General features: G+C 34.6%; 1 long non-coding RNA gene across 1 annotated transcript; it reads right to left on the bottom strand.

The window, feature by feature from the left end:
- Positions 1 to 13,800: 13,800 nt before the first annotated feature.
- On the bottom strand, positions 13,801 to 14,613 carry LOC136811002 (uncharacterized). The gene is made up of 2 exons (XR_010847186.1): positions 14,471 to 14,613; positions 13,801 to 14,112 (listed from the first exon to the last, which is right to left on the bottom strand). It is a non-coding gene; the product is annotated as an uncharacterized lncRNA (long non-coding RNA).
- Positions 14,614 to 15,789: the final 1,176 nt, after the last annotated feature.

Raw genomic sequence — 15,789 nt, 5'->3', positions numbered from 1 at the left:
GTTCATTGAACGTTGCATGGACCTTGTGGACATTTAAATAACCGTTGAAGCAACTTCGTGTGCCTGGGACAGGTGGGACACAATGTTGTTTCAACGTTTATCTAATGTTATGAACGTTAAAACAACGTTGTGTGCTAGCTGGGACAGTCCGAAACGGATCCAGACTTGCCCGAAAAAGTCAAGTTCAACGGAGCATTGATGACTATCACTACGTCAAAAAAACACAACCAGTATTCATAAGCCATACATGCAACCAACAAAAATTACAAGCTATGATTACTCAAACACATAACGTAAGCGAATTATCAAGAAAAAAAAGTCGCGAAACTTTACTATTAAAAGATCAAAATGATGATAATAGATAAGTATATAGTAGCCAACGCAATGCTGTATAGTGTATTTCCATGTCATTTTTGTATTATCAAAAACTTTAGATTTTCTTGTATAATACGATATACATTGGTACAAAAGCTAGTTTTGTCACTCTTTAGTATATGCAGTATAATGGAAATAGCAGGAGTATATCATAGTTCGAACTTTCTAATCTAACACATTTTTTCAAAAGAACAAACTATATAAGAACATAAGACTTCGATGGCCAAAATGTTAAGAACAAGTTAAGAACATTTTAAGGCTTTGTAGGCTCAAAAGCACCCTATTTCTTAAGAAATGGTCAAAGAAATACTCACAAAATGGTCAAAATAAGAACAAATGTTAAGAAAATTTTTAGGCTTAAAGCTCAAAAAGTTAAGAACATCCGGAGGCTTCAAAAATTTTGGATGTTCTTATAAAATAAAACGTGAATTATTAGCATTGCTTGATATATATGAATTATTATTGGTTATAATCAAACATGACAGTTTTTTACTTGCACTTAGAGATCAAATATATCAACTGTTTTTTTTTGTGTCATTTTATTATTACAAAAACACACTGTACTGTAAAATAAACTATAACTGGATCATTTACATTTCTTTATGGAAATGCGATCAAAATATGATGTGCCACCAGGCTCGGATACAGAGGGAGGCTATAACCAATGGAGGAGAGCGCACTTTATTATCGTATTACCTTATATGGAAACTAATTACTCTCCATGAATAAGATAGCCTACCTCCTGTATCCGACCCTGTAGTGCTACCTACTTTAATCGCCCATCTGGCACATAAAGTTGTTTCGACATCCATCGTTATGAACCTTAGATGAGGCCCCGAGTCACCTTTGGTGAGAGGCTGCTGATTAACTTTCAGCCCTTGCCGCCGACAAAGTTTCTTCCTAGACTTACCTAACTCCTGCGCTCACTTTTCCCGCGTAATACCGTTCCAGCCTGACTTGCGTGACAGTCTAGTTATCACGAATTTCCTTTCTATCACGATCACGTTGATCAAGTTGGTTCCTCCGATCACTTAATCACGCACTTTAAAATCTTAAATTATGAAATTACGAACTTGAAAAAACGCCAATCATGCCATAATGAAACCACTGAGGGGATTTTTAGATGGACGTTGAAAAAATGATGTGTCGGCTTAAACGAAAGTGACGCCATATAGAGCACGAAACTGATTGCTTAAAGACCTAGACTCTGCCTTGCTTACGGATACAGCCCCGTAAAAGAAGGAAAAAAGCTTGTATTTGTATCAAACTTAACGGCAGAGCCAGTTTCAAATCAAAATACCGGCGTGACCCAGGAAGGATGAGTACACGTTTTTTTATAAGAACATCCACATTTTTTAGGCCTTTAGATATTCTTAACATGTTCTTATTTTCACTATTTCGAGTATTTTTGTCCATTTTCCTAAAAAATAGATGTTTTAGGGTCCGAAAAGCTTTAAATCGAACGTTCTTAACTTGTTCTTAATATTTTGGCTATCCTTGTGTTCTTATTAAAAAAACGTGTAGCTAAAACACCTACCTCCAAACATTTGTATCAAAGACTCGTGATAAGGTCTCCGATCCGATGGTAAAATAGTTCACGAATCATTTACAGGGGAAAAAATTCCCTGAACTTAAAAGTCATTGAAGTAAAGTACATTAAACTCTGATATCTCTACCAGGAAAGACTTAAAAAATTTCACCACACTCACACTCCAGTTAACACCAGCTAAAACCATAAAATGAAATGACTGTATGCTTGCTTGCAGATATTGAGCCAGCTCGTTTTTATACAAAGTAAAGCATTGCTATAAAAATAGGCTTTCTCTCACGAAAATAAAAAGACAATAATACCGTTCCTGTCTCTCGGCAACTGTTTTGATTGAAAAATAAAGTACTATAAAAAATGTTGTTTTCGTCCATAAAGACACGTGTCTAAAATTTCGGTCTTTTAAAAAGTTACATCGATATAATAATATTGCCGGCTTTTTTATCCTGGTGAAAATCCTTAACCGGCAGGTGCAAAATAGATAGAGAAGCTAGGGTGGACAACTTTGGCCCGACAACATTTCTTCAAAGTAAAAAAAGAGGGGCTAAAACTTTCGACCGTCGGCGCCAACCATGGTGGCACCTCCTTAAATAGTCAGTATATCATGGCCCTAAAATTTTCAAAATGGTGCCATTTTATATAAATTAAATATTATTATTATACATCATTAAATAATATTATTAAATATATTAAATATTGAATATAGAAAAAAGAAAGATGTTTTTTTACTATTTCTCAAGCAGAGCCGTTGGGCAGAAACTCGCCTCGAGGAGTAACAAAGCGACAAAAACCTTTTTTCACTTTTGAAGCTTCCCGAATGGAGGTTTTAAAATGTGATGCCAGGAGAGAAAGCTAACCAAACGCTCTACCTTCCACTTTTTAAACATACTATTTCCTAGTTATGACAGATCAGCTATTTACAGCATAATTATTGCATAATTAAACTCTCTATAAATTGAACCCTTTTTTTCGAGCTTTCTTTCTCATAATTCCAGGGAAAAAATTGGGTCCCTCGGTCGTGTAAAAAGCTCTCCGTTTTTGATTCGAAGAAAGGAGTAAAATTACCTGCAAATAAAAAGGACATTTTAACCAGCACATGATCAAAACACCCATGTCACAGACCCGCTGGGAACCCAGCCCCACTGGAAAATTTGGCAAAAATATCGTCCCCGGTGAGAAAATACCCTAGAATTTCAGCCCCACTTGGAAATTGACTTTTATTTCATCCCCATTCGAAATTCATTCAATGTTCAAAATTGGGACTTCAAAACCATCCCCACTTGATTTTTTAACCTTTGAACAATTTAACCTTGGAACAATATAGGGATTTCAATATGAGTTTTTATCTCCACTGAGGAAAAAATTTCCATCGGGCTGTGAGACAGGGGTTTACCAAACTAAATTACACTTCAAGTGTTTACTACAACCTTTATGTATCTCTAAAACACCAAGACAGGGATAAAAATTGACAAAAACGAAAATCAAAGTACATAATAAGAGACGCTAAAATCCCAAAAAGCCAACATTCCACAATTTCAGAATTGCAAGCTTCTGTAAGCCAATAGGAAAACATCAACGACAGAGCCGTTTAATTCAACCAAAAGTCCAAATCTGTCAAACTCAACTACGCCATGACAGCACCGGTTTCCAAAGTCGCCATATTTTTCACAAGACAGAGACAGTTTGCAAGATAAAAACTAAGCTTATTAGTTAATGAGCATATAATTACCACTCTACAAAGATATCAATCTGAGGAAATTGTATATAATACATGAAATGTCTCGGTGATTTGCGAAAAATTATTTAATAAAAAAGGCACCTCCTCTTTTTTAGAGCTTTCAAAGTTACGTGTTAAAATTTTAATTAAATGCAGTACATACATAAATATTGTATTTACGCGGAAGAAAATTCTGCGTGGACTGATTGGGACAGATATTTTTGTATTGCTCACATGAAATTTCTCTTTTATATGATTTGGTATTAATTTTTGGTGCGTAGTATATAGTATTGGTTTGAAATAATGTTAAATTGATGCATATCATGAATAACAGTATTCGAAGCCCCCAGATACTGTTTATTATACAAACACTCCTGTATCAGGGACCCGGTGAGATCCGTCCGGTGGAAAAACCGGTGAACAAAATTGACGAAAATAGCATAATTTCAAGCTCCGTTGATATAATGATCCAGGTAAAAATTTATTGAAATTCTCCTACCACGACCACGGTTAAAACTGGGAATTTACTTGTTCTAATGTAACCCAGCCAAAAATTGCATTAATTAGGGCAGCCCGGTCAAAATCGAAGAGTACATTCTAAGGGATTCCGGGAAAACCAGACACGCCAATGCTTTAAAATGAATTTTTTTCTCTTCCCCGGTTAAAATAAAGTTTCCGACAAAATATTTTCATAGCCACCTTAGTGGATTTCAAAACTTCACTTGGACACTGCCCAGCTGGCACACAACGTTGTTTCAACGTTTTTCTAACATTCACAACGTCCATATAACATTAGATAAACGTTGAAACAACGTTGTATGCCAGCTGGGTGAGACAGGGGTGTATACGTGCATTATCGTACTCACACGTACCATAACAACAATTAAATCTTTTATCCATCACTCTTCAAAAAACACATCCCAACAAAACCATCAGCTATGACCATTTCAAATAAACTGATGTTAAGAAAGATGATTAAAGTTAGATTTTGAGCTCTCAATTTCTTTCTCACTTAGAGTAACAATTAAATTAATAATTTCATAATTACCCACCATCGGCGGAATTCGCTCGCGGCATGTCTGAACTAAAGGCGGTAACAGTGTTACAAAGTTTACAAGCAACAACACTATTGAGCCTATTGAATCCTACTGTCTTTCTGTTTCTCATCTTAAAGCTGATGAATTTTTACTTTCAATCAAAAGGAGAAAACTAATCAATTATTAGTAAAGATAATGTTCATTTACTGAAATTATGAATAGTTTAAGAATTCTATTATACTGCAGAATTTAACCTATTTTAAATAACAAATTAAAATTACTTACTAAAGTTTGTATTTTTTGCATCATACGTGATCATGTAACCCAACAAGCATGCCAATTCATCGTTCTTCATCAAAACCACATACCACAGGGTTGCTGCATAGTTGTGAATTTTTCACCTCACCGTCAAAAATCTCTTTTCTCAAAACGCAGCACAGTTTAAACAAAGTTATTTGGCTCAAAAGACTGTTTGAAGTTTTATATGAAATGAGATTTGAAGTATACATATTTTTGGTATCAAAAGACTCTTATGGATTTTACTTTGAAAGAAAGGAGTCTTGGAAAAAACCATTTTAAGTTTAAATAAACAACAAAAAAATCCTATATTAGAAAGGCCATCAAAAGTCTTTTCTGAGACCTTCTTGGTTTTTACAGAAACCACTAGAGGGTTTTTCAATAGATAAACTTCAATGAGTCTTTCAGAAATCCTTTCAAACTATCAGTGTGGATTTCTTTCGAGCTAATAATCGTAAATCGACACTTACAGTAGGATAAAGATTTTGGACATTTTTCCACTAAATCTTAGTTAATTTTCCTCAAAGTTTGGTCCACATCCATCCAATTTTCAAACTTAAAAGCCTTTCAAATAGCGGGTTACTTTTTTGTAACCTTTAGACAGGTTACGATGCGTAAAAAGAAACTTTTACTATTCTAGAGAACCGATACCAAAGGAGCCACCTTTTCTAAGTAACCCTGGGGAAATTACAATTCATTTGACCTTAACATGTCACCCTTCCTATGAACAACATAAAACTAATTTTAGTAACGAGAACAAGTACCGTAAAGTCGGGTAACTTGTATCAGTGGAAGGCAACTTGCATAGCCATCAAATGTCTGACCAACCAAAGCAGCAAAATTTTAAAGGTCTTTAAAACAAATGCAAAAGTACAAGAACTGCGCAGCTCCGCTTGAAGCTACTCTACCATTTTAGAATTTCGTATCTATCGCGCGAGTTTTTTTGGTGAGTTACTTGCCGACAGAATCGGTTAAATAAAACAGCGTGGTTGGTTAATAAAAAATCATGCGAGATCGTAAATTTCAAGATGGCAGGAATTCAGATGTTGCTCGATGGCTGCTGAACGTGTAATCTCAAATTTATTAAACATAATTATGCATGACATCACTTTATAATTAGGAGATGTACGTTTTACAATTAAATCAGATTTGTTTTGATTTAACTTTGTATTTTGATGACTCGAACTTCACTCGTATATCACTCTCTCTCAATCCGGCTGATAATCGAAGTATCGATTGACGTCAAATGAGCTTAGTAAAGCTCAAATTACAGCTGTAGAACGATGAACTCGGTATACATTCACTCACCATCTGCCGGTTGGTAGTGTGAAGGTTTCGATCACAGACTTGCACCGCAATGGACTGTGCTTGAATTCCAAGCACGACCAGTCAGGGTGTTAGGGAAATATGGTGATAGACTCTCTACCTTCACTCGTATACCAGCCAGGTCATTCATTTAAGGACTTTGAGGGCTATGCAAGTTTTCCCCCTCTGATGCATAAGTTACCTGACTTCACGGTGAAATAACCGAAATTTCAATACTATAATAAGAGTAAATCCCAAATTTACCTAGCCTGGATATCCACAAGCTGTGAATTATTTTCTTAATTTGATGTTTTATTTGCTATTTAGTTACAGTTTAGTTTACCAAGAAGCTTGCAAACCCAGGGTTAGAGTGAATTTTGAGCCTTGTGCAATAATTGAATTGATAAAGTATGCATACTTTGTCTTCTGATATTGGAATGCAAATCGCTTTAAGAAGACCAGGCAGTAAGCCAGAAACATCAAAAATAAAAAAAGGTTTGCAACCTAGATATCCAGGCTAAGGTCTGGGCCATTGAAAAAATTTCAGCAAAATTAAACATAAACAAGTTGCACTTCAATTGCTAAACTTTGTTTCAAGTGCCCCCCCCCCTCAGAGAAATCTCAACAAAACAAATTAGGTCAACGTTACGTAATTACACTGTTGATGAATTTTTTGAAACATTTTTTGTTTCAGAAACCGATTTGTATATGTTTTCTTTCTGTCATTTGAGTTGGGGTAACCTGAGATCAGATTGTGAATGTTTTCTGCACACCACGCTGAAGCTCTAAAGGGATGTGTGAAAACAAACAATCTGACGAATATGCAATATCGAAATCGTAAGGACCGCGTTCGTCTAAAAGGTCTGGGAATGACAACAAAGTTGCGCGATTGTGTTTATGAATAGGGCGCCGTATCGGTTTTTATTTTTCCAGCGCACAACAAGATTCTTGTTGTAGAATTTTCCGCGGGAGGACTATTTTCCTCAGATGTATAATTTTCAAGCGCCTTTAGAGGTTTACCGTGCGCGTAAGAAAATTATGAACATCTGTTATCAGGTTAAGTTGGGGCCACTAGCAACTTTTTCATCTTTAGCAGACGATCCCGATAGTAAAAATGCCATAACTTTGATACAAAAATGTTGTCAACAATAAACAATAAATCATATTCTACACTTTAAGAAAACTATATTAACGGTTTGTGTAATTTACGATGCACGATCCAACGATTCACGATGCGCGATGCACGATCCATGCATATATTATGTTAATTATTCTAATTATGCATTTATAGGTTTTAGTAATCACATATTTTAATTCCTTCTTTTGTATTCCTGGAGAATCAATGTAAAGTATGCGTGTATAAATTTTAACCTCAACAATCAAATCAAATCAAAACATGCCCATGCTTTGAATTGAATATCTTGTAACCTTTTTGCTTTCTTTCTTTAAAAAAAACGTTTCTCCGATTAAACCAACCAAATGCATTGGATTGAGACAGGGTTATAAACAAAAATTTACAATGTTGTGCTAAAGTGTAGGGGAAGACGTTTAGCGCGTGTATAAACTCACCTTTTTTTGAGAAAGATCAAATAAAATGAATTAACTTGATCATCAAACAGAGAAAAAATCAAATAGATAAAAACACCAGTTGCCATTCTGTTGGTAAAAGGCTTTTATAAGAACATGCCAAAAGTAATGTAGCCAATGATTCCTTATTTACCTTATTCACTGTTCTTAAAAAAATAATAAACGTACAAAAATGAGTTTTCTTTTAACAAATTTTTCGCGCCAAAACTTTTCTATGACGTCAAAGCTTTTTCTTTCATTTTAAAAACAAACCCTCGCTATCAATTTTTGGTTTTTCTACACAGAAGATATAAGTTATTTTAATCATTCTGATTATGATAAATTATTTTTTAAATTTTTTTTCGTTATTGTTATATGATGTTTGTAGCTAGCATTATGAAAACTTATTTGTGCATAATTAAAATAATTAACATAAATCAACATAAATCATGCATGGATCGTGCATCGTGCATCGTGAATCGTTGGATCGCGCATCGTAAATTACACAAACCGCTATATTAATCTCAATTTCTCAGTATAAAACCAGTAAACGTTGATCAGAAAGTGCAAGCTGTTCAAACAACATAACAGTATCAGAACAATCAATTGAAATATTAACTTTTTTATTATAGGTTTTTGCTTCTAGAGAAGAAATTAATGAAAAAGTTATCGATTTGGGAAACTTATTAACAATACAGTAAACAATACGATATCAAGAAGTCGTTAAATCTCATAATAAGATTCATGTCATTTTTGTACATCAACCTACAAGAAACGTTTTGTAAATTGTCGGAAAATTAAATGTTCACAATTCGAGGAAACCCTCAAACAATTAAAAAGCAACAGAGGCTGCGTTTAGACCAACTGGCATTTGTAATTTGGCATTTGCTCATGAGTGAGTCGATTTTAATAGCTTTTCCATTGTATTTTCTGTCATGGCATTTAAGGAATCGTCTTTTTAGAGTCATTACTGAAAAGGTGATTCTTTCAAGTTCAACTTTGACAGATCAAACAATGAAAAGCATGGAATTTCTCAAAAACTGCAGTCATTAAGACTGAAACTTTTTGCCGTAGGGCTAGGCTATGGCAAATCTTGCAAATTTTACAATCTATAGAAAGAACTGAATAAAAAACGTGCAAATACTTTAAAAAATCAAAAATATCATTTTTTCTCTTTATTTTGGCTCCTTTGTTTGATTTGAAATGCCAGAAAAGGGGATTCCTTTGCTCAAAATGGCATTTCAAATGCCAACGAAATGCCAACACGCTGTCATCATTAGGCGTTTGACAAACCGAACAATTACGCGGAACAATAGAATTCAAAAGAATACTGCAAGCAATTACAAATGCCAGGCTGATCTAAACGCAGCCAGAGGCTGCGTTTAGACCAGCTGGCATTGCATTTGTAATTTGGCATTTGCTCATGAGGGATTTGATTTTAATAGCTTTTCCATTGTATTTTCTGTCATGGCATTTAAGGAATCGTCTTTTTAGAGTCATTACTGAAAAGGTGATTCTTTCAAGTTCAACTTTGACAGATCAAACAATGAAAAGCATGGAATTTCTCAAAAACTGCAGTCATTAAGACTGTGAAACATTTTGCCGTAGGGCTAGGCTATGGCAAATCTTGCAAATTTTACAATCTATAGAAAGAACTGAATAAAAAACGTGCAAATACTTACTTTAAAAAATCAAAAATGTCATTTTTTCTCTTTGTTTTGGTTCCTTTGTTTGATTTGAAATACCAGAAAAGGGGATTCCTTTGCTTAAAATGGCATTTCAACTGCCAACGAAATGCCAACACGCTGGCATCATTAGGCATTTGACAAACCGAACAATTGCGCGGAACAATAGAATTCAAAAGAATACTGCAAGCAATTACAAATGCCAGGCTGATCTAAATAACGCAGCCAGAAAAGAATTCACGATATTTATTACTTTATTACGTAATGTTGATTACTCTGATTTTCAATTTTCATATCGCTTGGGAAGGCTGAAGATTGAGTAAAGTACAGGGTGTCCCTAATTAAAGTATCGAGTTTGAACATGCGATTGAGTAGAAAAGTTTGTGTGTGTTATCGCTAAAATATAAGAACGTTCTCCATCACACAGGCTTATTACAAAAGGTAGTTACAACGTATAAATTAATCGTAATGACAAAGAAAAAAGAGGGAGAGCTTAAAATACAATTTTGTGAACACGCACATAAAACTTTCTACTCATAGTTGTGTTTCGACTCGATACTTTAATTAGGGACACCCTGTATAGGCACAAAATTATATTTTGGCTAACCACTCGATAAGTTTTGGGGGGAAATTTGTCCCAACCGAAGGTACTGTAGTTCCTTTCAAGTCAAAGGTCCCTATGCAAGTCAAAAACATGCATATTCCTCTATTCCGGGGGGGGGGGGTTACTAGGGTTGCGAGCTGAAGGGGTGTGCCGCCCGACTTTGGACCCTAAGCGGGACCAAAGACTAAGGCGGGCTAAAAAGGAGGAAAAAAAGGGAAAATTTTATGAATTTTACTACCCTTATTGGCCCTTATTGTAATACCCTTATACTAATTTGACCAAGTTTTGATCTTTCTGGGGCAAAAAGATGAAATTTTCCTATTCTTCCGACCCTTAGTGAGACTGAAGTTAGATTTTCTGATTTTTCTAACCCTTACAGGGACTGCCAGGTTCCAAAAAAGACACTTATAAAGGGCGGCACATACCAGTACCCTTCACTTGCCTAAGTACACCTCCCCGTGCCCCTATTTAGCACCACCCTCTAACACTCTAAACTTAACCATTTAACTGCCGTTCGTATTTTTTAAGGTTCGACCTATTTGCCACGGGAAAAAAAGAAGGTTCGACCTATTTGCCAGATGTCGGCATATACCGACATGGGCAAAAGGTGGCGATTTTGACTTCATTTTCTGAATGATATATAAAGTATCAGCCAAGGACTATAATTTTGAGTTGAACATTGTTGAATGGTTATTTTTCAACAAAGAAAAGCTTTTAACTGTCATCTTTTTTCATTTCAAACCATCTAATACAAAATCTTTGTAGACGTGTTAAATTTTGCGGCAAAGAAATGGAAAGTGCCCATGTCGGCAAATCCCGACATTGGCAAAGAAATCGAAAATGTTCATGTCGGCATATGCCGACATCGGCAGTTAAAGGGTTTTAAAAGATAACCACCAATTACTAAGAAGCGCCACATTAAAAAAAGAGAACACCGAGGCACTCTAAACAGGGTATGGAAGAAGTTTCGTTTGATCCTTAAATTTCATACAAAATAAGTAAGGAAAAGATGTGATAGTTAGTGAAGGATCTGTGAAGGTCATAATAGAAACTTGATGAGGGAAACAAGTACTCATCCGCAATCAACTTCGAACTGAGCGGAGTATCGGAGTTTTTGATTTTTCTAAAAAAGCGATGCATTGTGGGATTGTTTTGGGAGTATTACAATAGAATTCCCTCGAGGAATTCCTAAGAGATTTCTATTGTAATACTCCCGAAACAATGTCCCACAATGCATCGCCTTTTTAGAAAAATCAAAAACTCCGATGAGATCTATTAAGGGCTCTGATCATAGTCAGAAAATTTGTTAAGTGATTTGAAGATAAAACTTTTGTTTTGGGTTCCTTGACACTTTTAACAAAAAACTGCCTTTACAAGTTGTTTGGTAATTTATCCTGTCAAGAGTAATTAAGAATTTAGTTACAAAAAAGACGTTATGAACTTTAAAAAGACGTTAATAAAATGTTATATTATCCTCTTCATCAAAAAGTTTTAATGGGTAATTAACCTTTTTGTTTCAAACTTTTTTTAAATTGTCCGCAAAGAATTGAACTTTTTGAAATTTTTCAGAAAAATTTTCTAACTTAATGTATCAAAAATTATGACTGTTTTTCTCCGGAAAATTGTGATGAAAAATTTGTCAAAAAGCACTATTTTCAAGATTTCGAGACAAAGAAGCTTTTAAATTTTTTTTCCGAAAGTCTCTTTTTAGTTTGGTTAAAGATCTGACACAAAAAAAATTTCAAAATGCTTTTTCTTCGCCGAAAATAAGGTCCTCAAAGTTGAAATACTCTTCTTCGCAAAAGTCTTCATTTTCTTCTTCATCAAATTTTTTCATTATGATTTTTAGACTTTATTCAGATTCAGGAATAGTTGGCCTTAGAACAGAAAATGTATAAAGTGCCATAGTTTTGTTGGTTACATCAGGCAGAAAACTGTATTTTCTACATGGCAAAAATCAAAAGTTCACTATATGGTCAGAGCCCTTAACTTAGATTTAGTCCTGTTTTTATCATTACAGTGAATCATTCATTAAAGGCTCTCTTAGAAAGTGAAAGCAGACGAATTTTTTTGAAAGTTGTAATATCATCACGCCTACGAAGTTTCAAATAACGAATCAGCCGTAAAATGGAAATGCTTATCACATCTTTTCACACGCTTTATATGTTTTTTTTATAAAAACGTAAAATATTTTTGGAGCCTTCGGATGTTCAAAACTTTTCGGGTTTTAAACCTAAGTCTGTTATTAAAGTGTTCTTATTTTGAGTTTTTTGTTATAATATACCCAAATCTCCTGAGTGAATATACAATCAAGGACAAAATACTTGGCACAAAAGGGAAATTCACCGGGGTGTTTTGAAACCACAATCGATTTGTAAGTGCTCTAAAGTAGGTTCGAAGGGTAGAGTTTTAACTCTGAGTTTTAACGCTAGACTTAAAACTTAGGACCTTAGGATCTGAGGATCCAAAAGTTCAAAAATGGTCCAGTAGGGCTTGAAAACCTAGAAACCAATAAATCCCTCCCAGATCGAAATAATCGATGAAATCAAGTTGAGGGCCTGAAATTGACATTCTCGCTCGAACTTCAATTTTCGAAAAATGGTAAATTAGCCAAAAGTGCAAATATATTATGGCACGGATTGTAGTTGAACAGAAATTCTTATTTGTTCTTATTCTTTAGCTCCTCTCATGCAGTATTGAGGCTTTCCTCCCTATTGAGACGGTAAAGCTTGGCTTCAAAGGAGTCAATAAAGAATATATATGTGTCTAATTTAAGGAAATGGTCTATTCCACAAATAAGCTATACCCTCTCCCTATTTTGAGGTATGACGTCTAAGGTAGACTGGAAAAATTCCAGGGGGTCTGGTTTTTCGAGTGTAAAAATCCAGGGTGGTCAGTAAAACGAGGACAAAAAACAAAGGGGTCACCTTTTCTAAAAGAGACCTGCTCAACAAACAGGGTACAATTTTTCTTGAATAGGCCAATCGCTACCGTGAATAGCACAGGTCAAAATCATATATTGACGCTGTGCCGACGAATCGAGATTCTATTCAGCGCGCAATCAACGAAGACAAAAGTAACCATGACGACCATTCAAGATCTTGGATGAAGTTCAAAGTTGATATTTTTATTCCCGTCGTTGAAACACAACTTAAAAAAGTCATCAATGCTTTGTAAAAAGAGTCAGTGATAGAGAATCATAACATAAAGTCTGTCTATTATTTTGATCAATTAAAGTGACATTTCCATAATTAAAAGTTTAGTAATTACTGTTATACATTTGGGGATCGTGTAAAAGATTTCTTCTGAAAGAAACTCATTTTAATTACACTTGGAGGTTTCTGGGGAATTCGTAAATAGTAAACTGCATACTGATACAGTCTGCTAGACATTGGTAATATTTGCTCTATGTGAAAATATTTGCTCTTCATCTTTGATTTTTTTTACAGTGATTAGATTGACACATGCGCGGTAAAATTTATATTATTGGTCTTCAGAGGTTAATATATTCTTTGAAAACTTAACTTCTGATACTCAGGGTACCCAATCGCATGTGCTAGAGCCTGCAAAGCCTTAAAATGTTCTAAAAAAATATTTGTAGAAAGTTGATGACATTTGAAGTTAAGAGGGTTCGTAATTAGAAAAATGAGTGCCAAGAAATCCTTAGATATGCGTAAAGTTAACCTCTTTTCTTTTTGAGTCAATTCAATAACTAAGTTCCAAGAAATAATGTTGACAAAAATTACGGCTATACTGAGTTGACTTCACAAATGAATTTCTGTTGATATCCACAAGGTACATCATTCCAGCAATCACGGACCAGCTCGACGCAATGTTCTCTCTTAAAACTGTTGTTTGGCTCATTTCGGCACCATTTGACGAAATTCTTTTCTTCTCCGTTGACCCACTTGAATTCACCTTCTTTCTGTATGTCATTAAGCCCAATGAGAGCTTTTAAGAATTTAGGATGACCTAAAGATCTGTTGTTAAAAAACGAGATTAAAACCATTAGCCTGTTAAATTTTCGTTCGTCGTCGTAATTTTACCGATTACTTAACTTCACTTTTATGACCATGTGAGGGAATCTATCTTCTATTTCAAATGGTTGAAATATACATCAAGTTAAAGTTATTAAGTTAAATTCTTCGAAAGAGCAACACACTAACTATAAAAAACTAATTATAATGAATTTAATATGCTTTATCAGAGTATAAGATTGCTCAAATTGATAGGGCTCACTAAGCTATATTCTCAATGTCTACTTTCAAGTATCATGTTCATTCTTTGCAGTTATCACGGAAGCTAAAAACTGTATTACAAATTTTCAATAATACTTACTTCATAGCATTGGCTAAGTAGATATTCTCTTCGACATGGTTAATGGTTGCCAAATCACCCCCAAGGTGTTGGCAATGTTTTCTGGCTTCAGTGAAATTCGAATGTTGTTCACCAATGTAATAGTAGCTCGATTCAATTCTTGTAAAGCCTGCATGAAAATAATTCATCACACGTTTTTTTTATTACAAAAACAACATTCAAAGTTTGTAAAAATTTCGAATATACTTATTTTTTTTGTGTTTTAAGAATGATCATGATTCGATAACATTGAAAGTCACCATCAACAAGAAAGTCTCGTAAACGATGCTCTACTATTCGATACGCTCCCTTAAGTCGAAGTACAGAGTGTCAACAGTATTCATTTCCTCATAATTCATAATGTTCATCGGGTCGATGAGACAGGGATGTAAAGTTAGATAAAACAAGCGATACTTTTATGGACCTACCTGGTTATGCATTTAACACATATATAATTGATATCTACGTGAGCATGACCGTTAAACAATCATTCAGAACACAAATAGTGACCGTTAAAACAATTGGAACCCAATTTTTTAGCCGTTTTTTGGCTGAAATTTACCCAATTTTCCCCCCGAAATTTATTCGAATGTCTCCTTAACTCGAATAAGTTTTATGGTTCCTTCAGTTAACAAAACCTTTTAAAACTTAACTCCATTACTCAAAGTTACCTTAACTCGAATAAATTTGCATTCCCTGGGTTCGAATTCTGGAGACTCCACCGTGCACCGTATAAGTGCCTTGTTAATTTCGCCTAGCGAAAGTATTACGATAGTCTTTCGCGGCGGTGCGGAAAAAAAATTAGAAAACGAAAGTACTTGATACGGTGGACGAACTCACTAAATTTAATTTACAAATTACACGCTCTTATAACCACGGACAATTTTTCGCGGGTTTTCTTTGGATTACGTCATATATTTTTGTGTCTTTAGCTGCACAGTTTTGATTTTTTCTTTATTTTCTTATAAGCATATACTTTATAAGATTCAAATCAATAACTCTTGATAGACGGTGATATACCTTTCGGCAATTAGATATTACAAAGTAAACAAGAGATGGCGCACAATATGAGCATATTCATTTTTCTTATAAGCATATACTTTATAAGAATCAAATCAATAACTCTTGATAGACGGTGATATACCTTTCGGTATTTAGTTCTTACAAAGTAAACAAGGGATGGCACACAATATGAGCATATTTATTTTTCTTATAAGCATATACTTTATACGAATCAAATCAATAACTCTTGATAGACGGTGACATACTTTTCGGTAATTAGTTCTTACAAAGTAAACAAG

This window comes from Clytia hemisphaerica, unplaced genomic scaffold, assembly GCF_902728285.1.
Source record: "Clytia hemisphaerica strain Z4C2 unplaced genomic scaffold, Clytia hemisphaerica genome assembly, whole genome shotgun sequence".
In the NCBI taxonomy this organism is placed as follows: Eukaryota; Metazoa; Cnidaria; class Hydrozoa; order Leptothecata; family Clytiidae; genus Clytia; species Clytia hemisphaerica.
The sequence above is the reverse complement of the archived record's forward strand: the minus strand, read 5'-3'. Positions and strand labels throughout refer to the sequence as shown.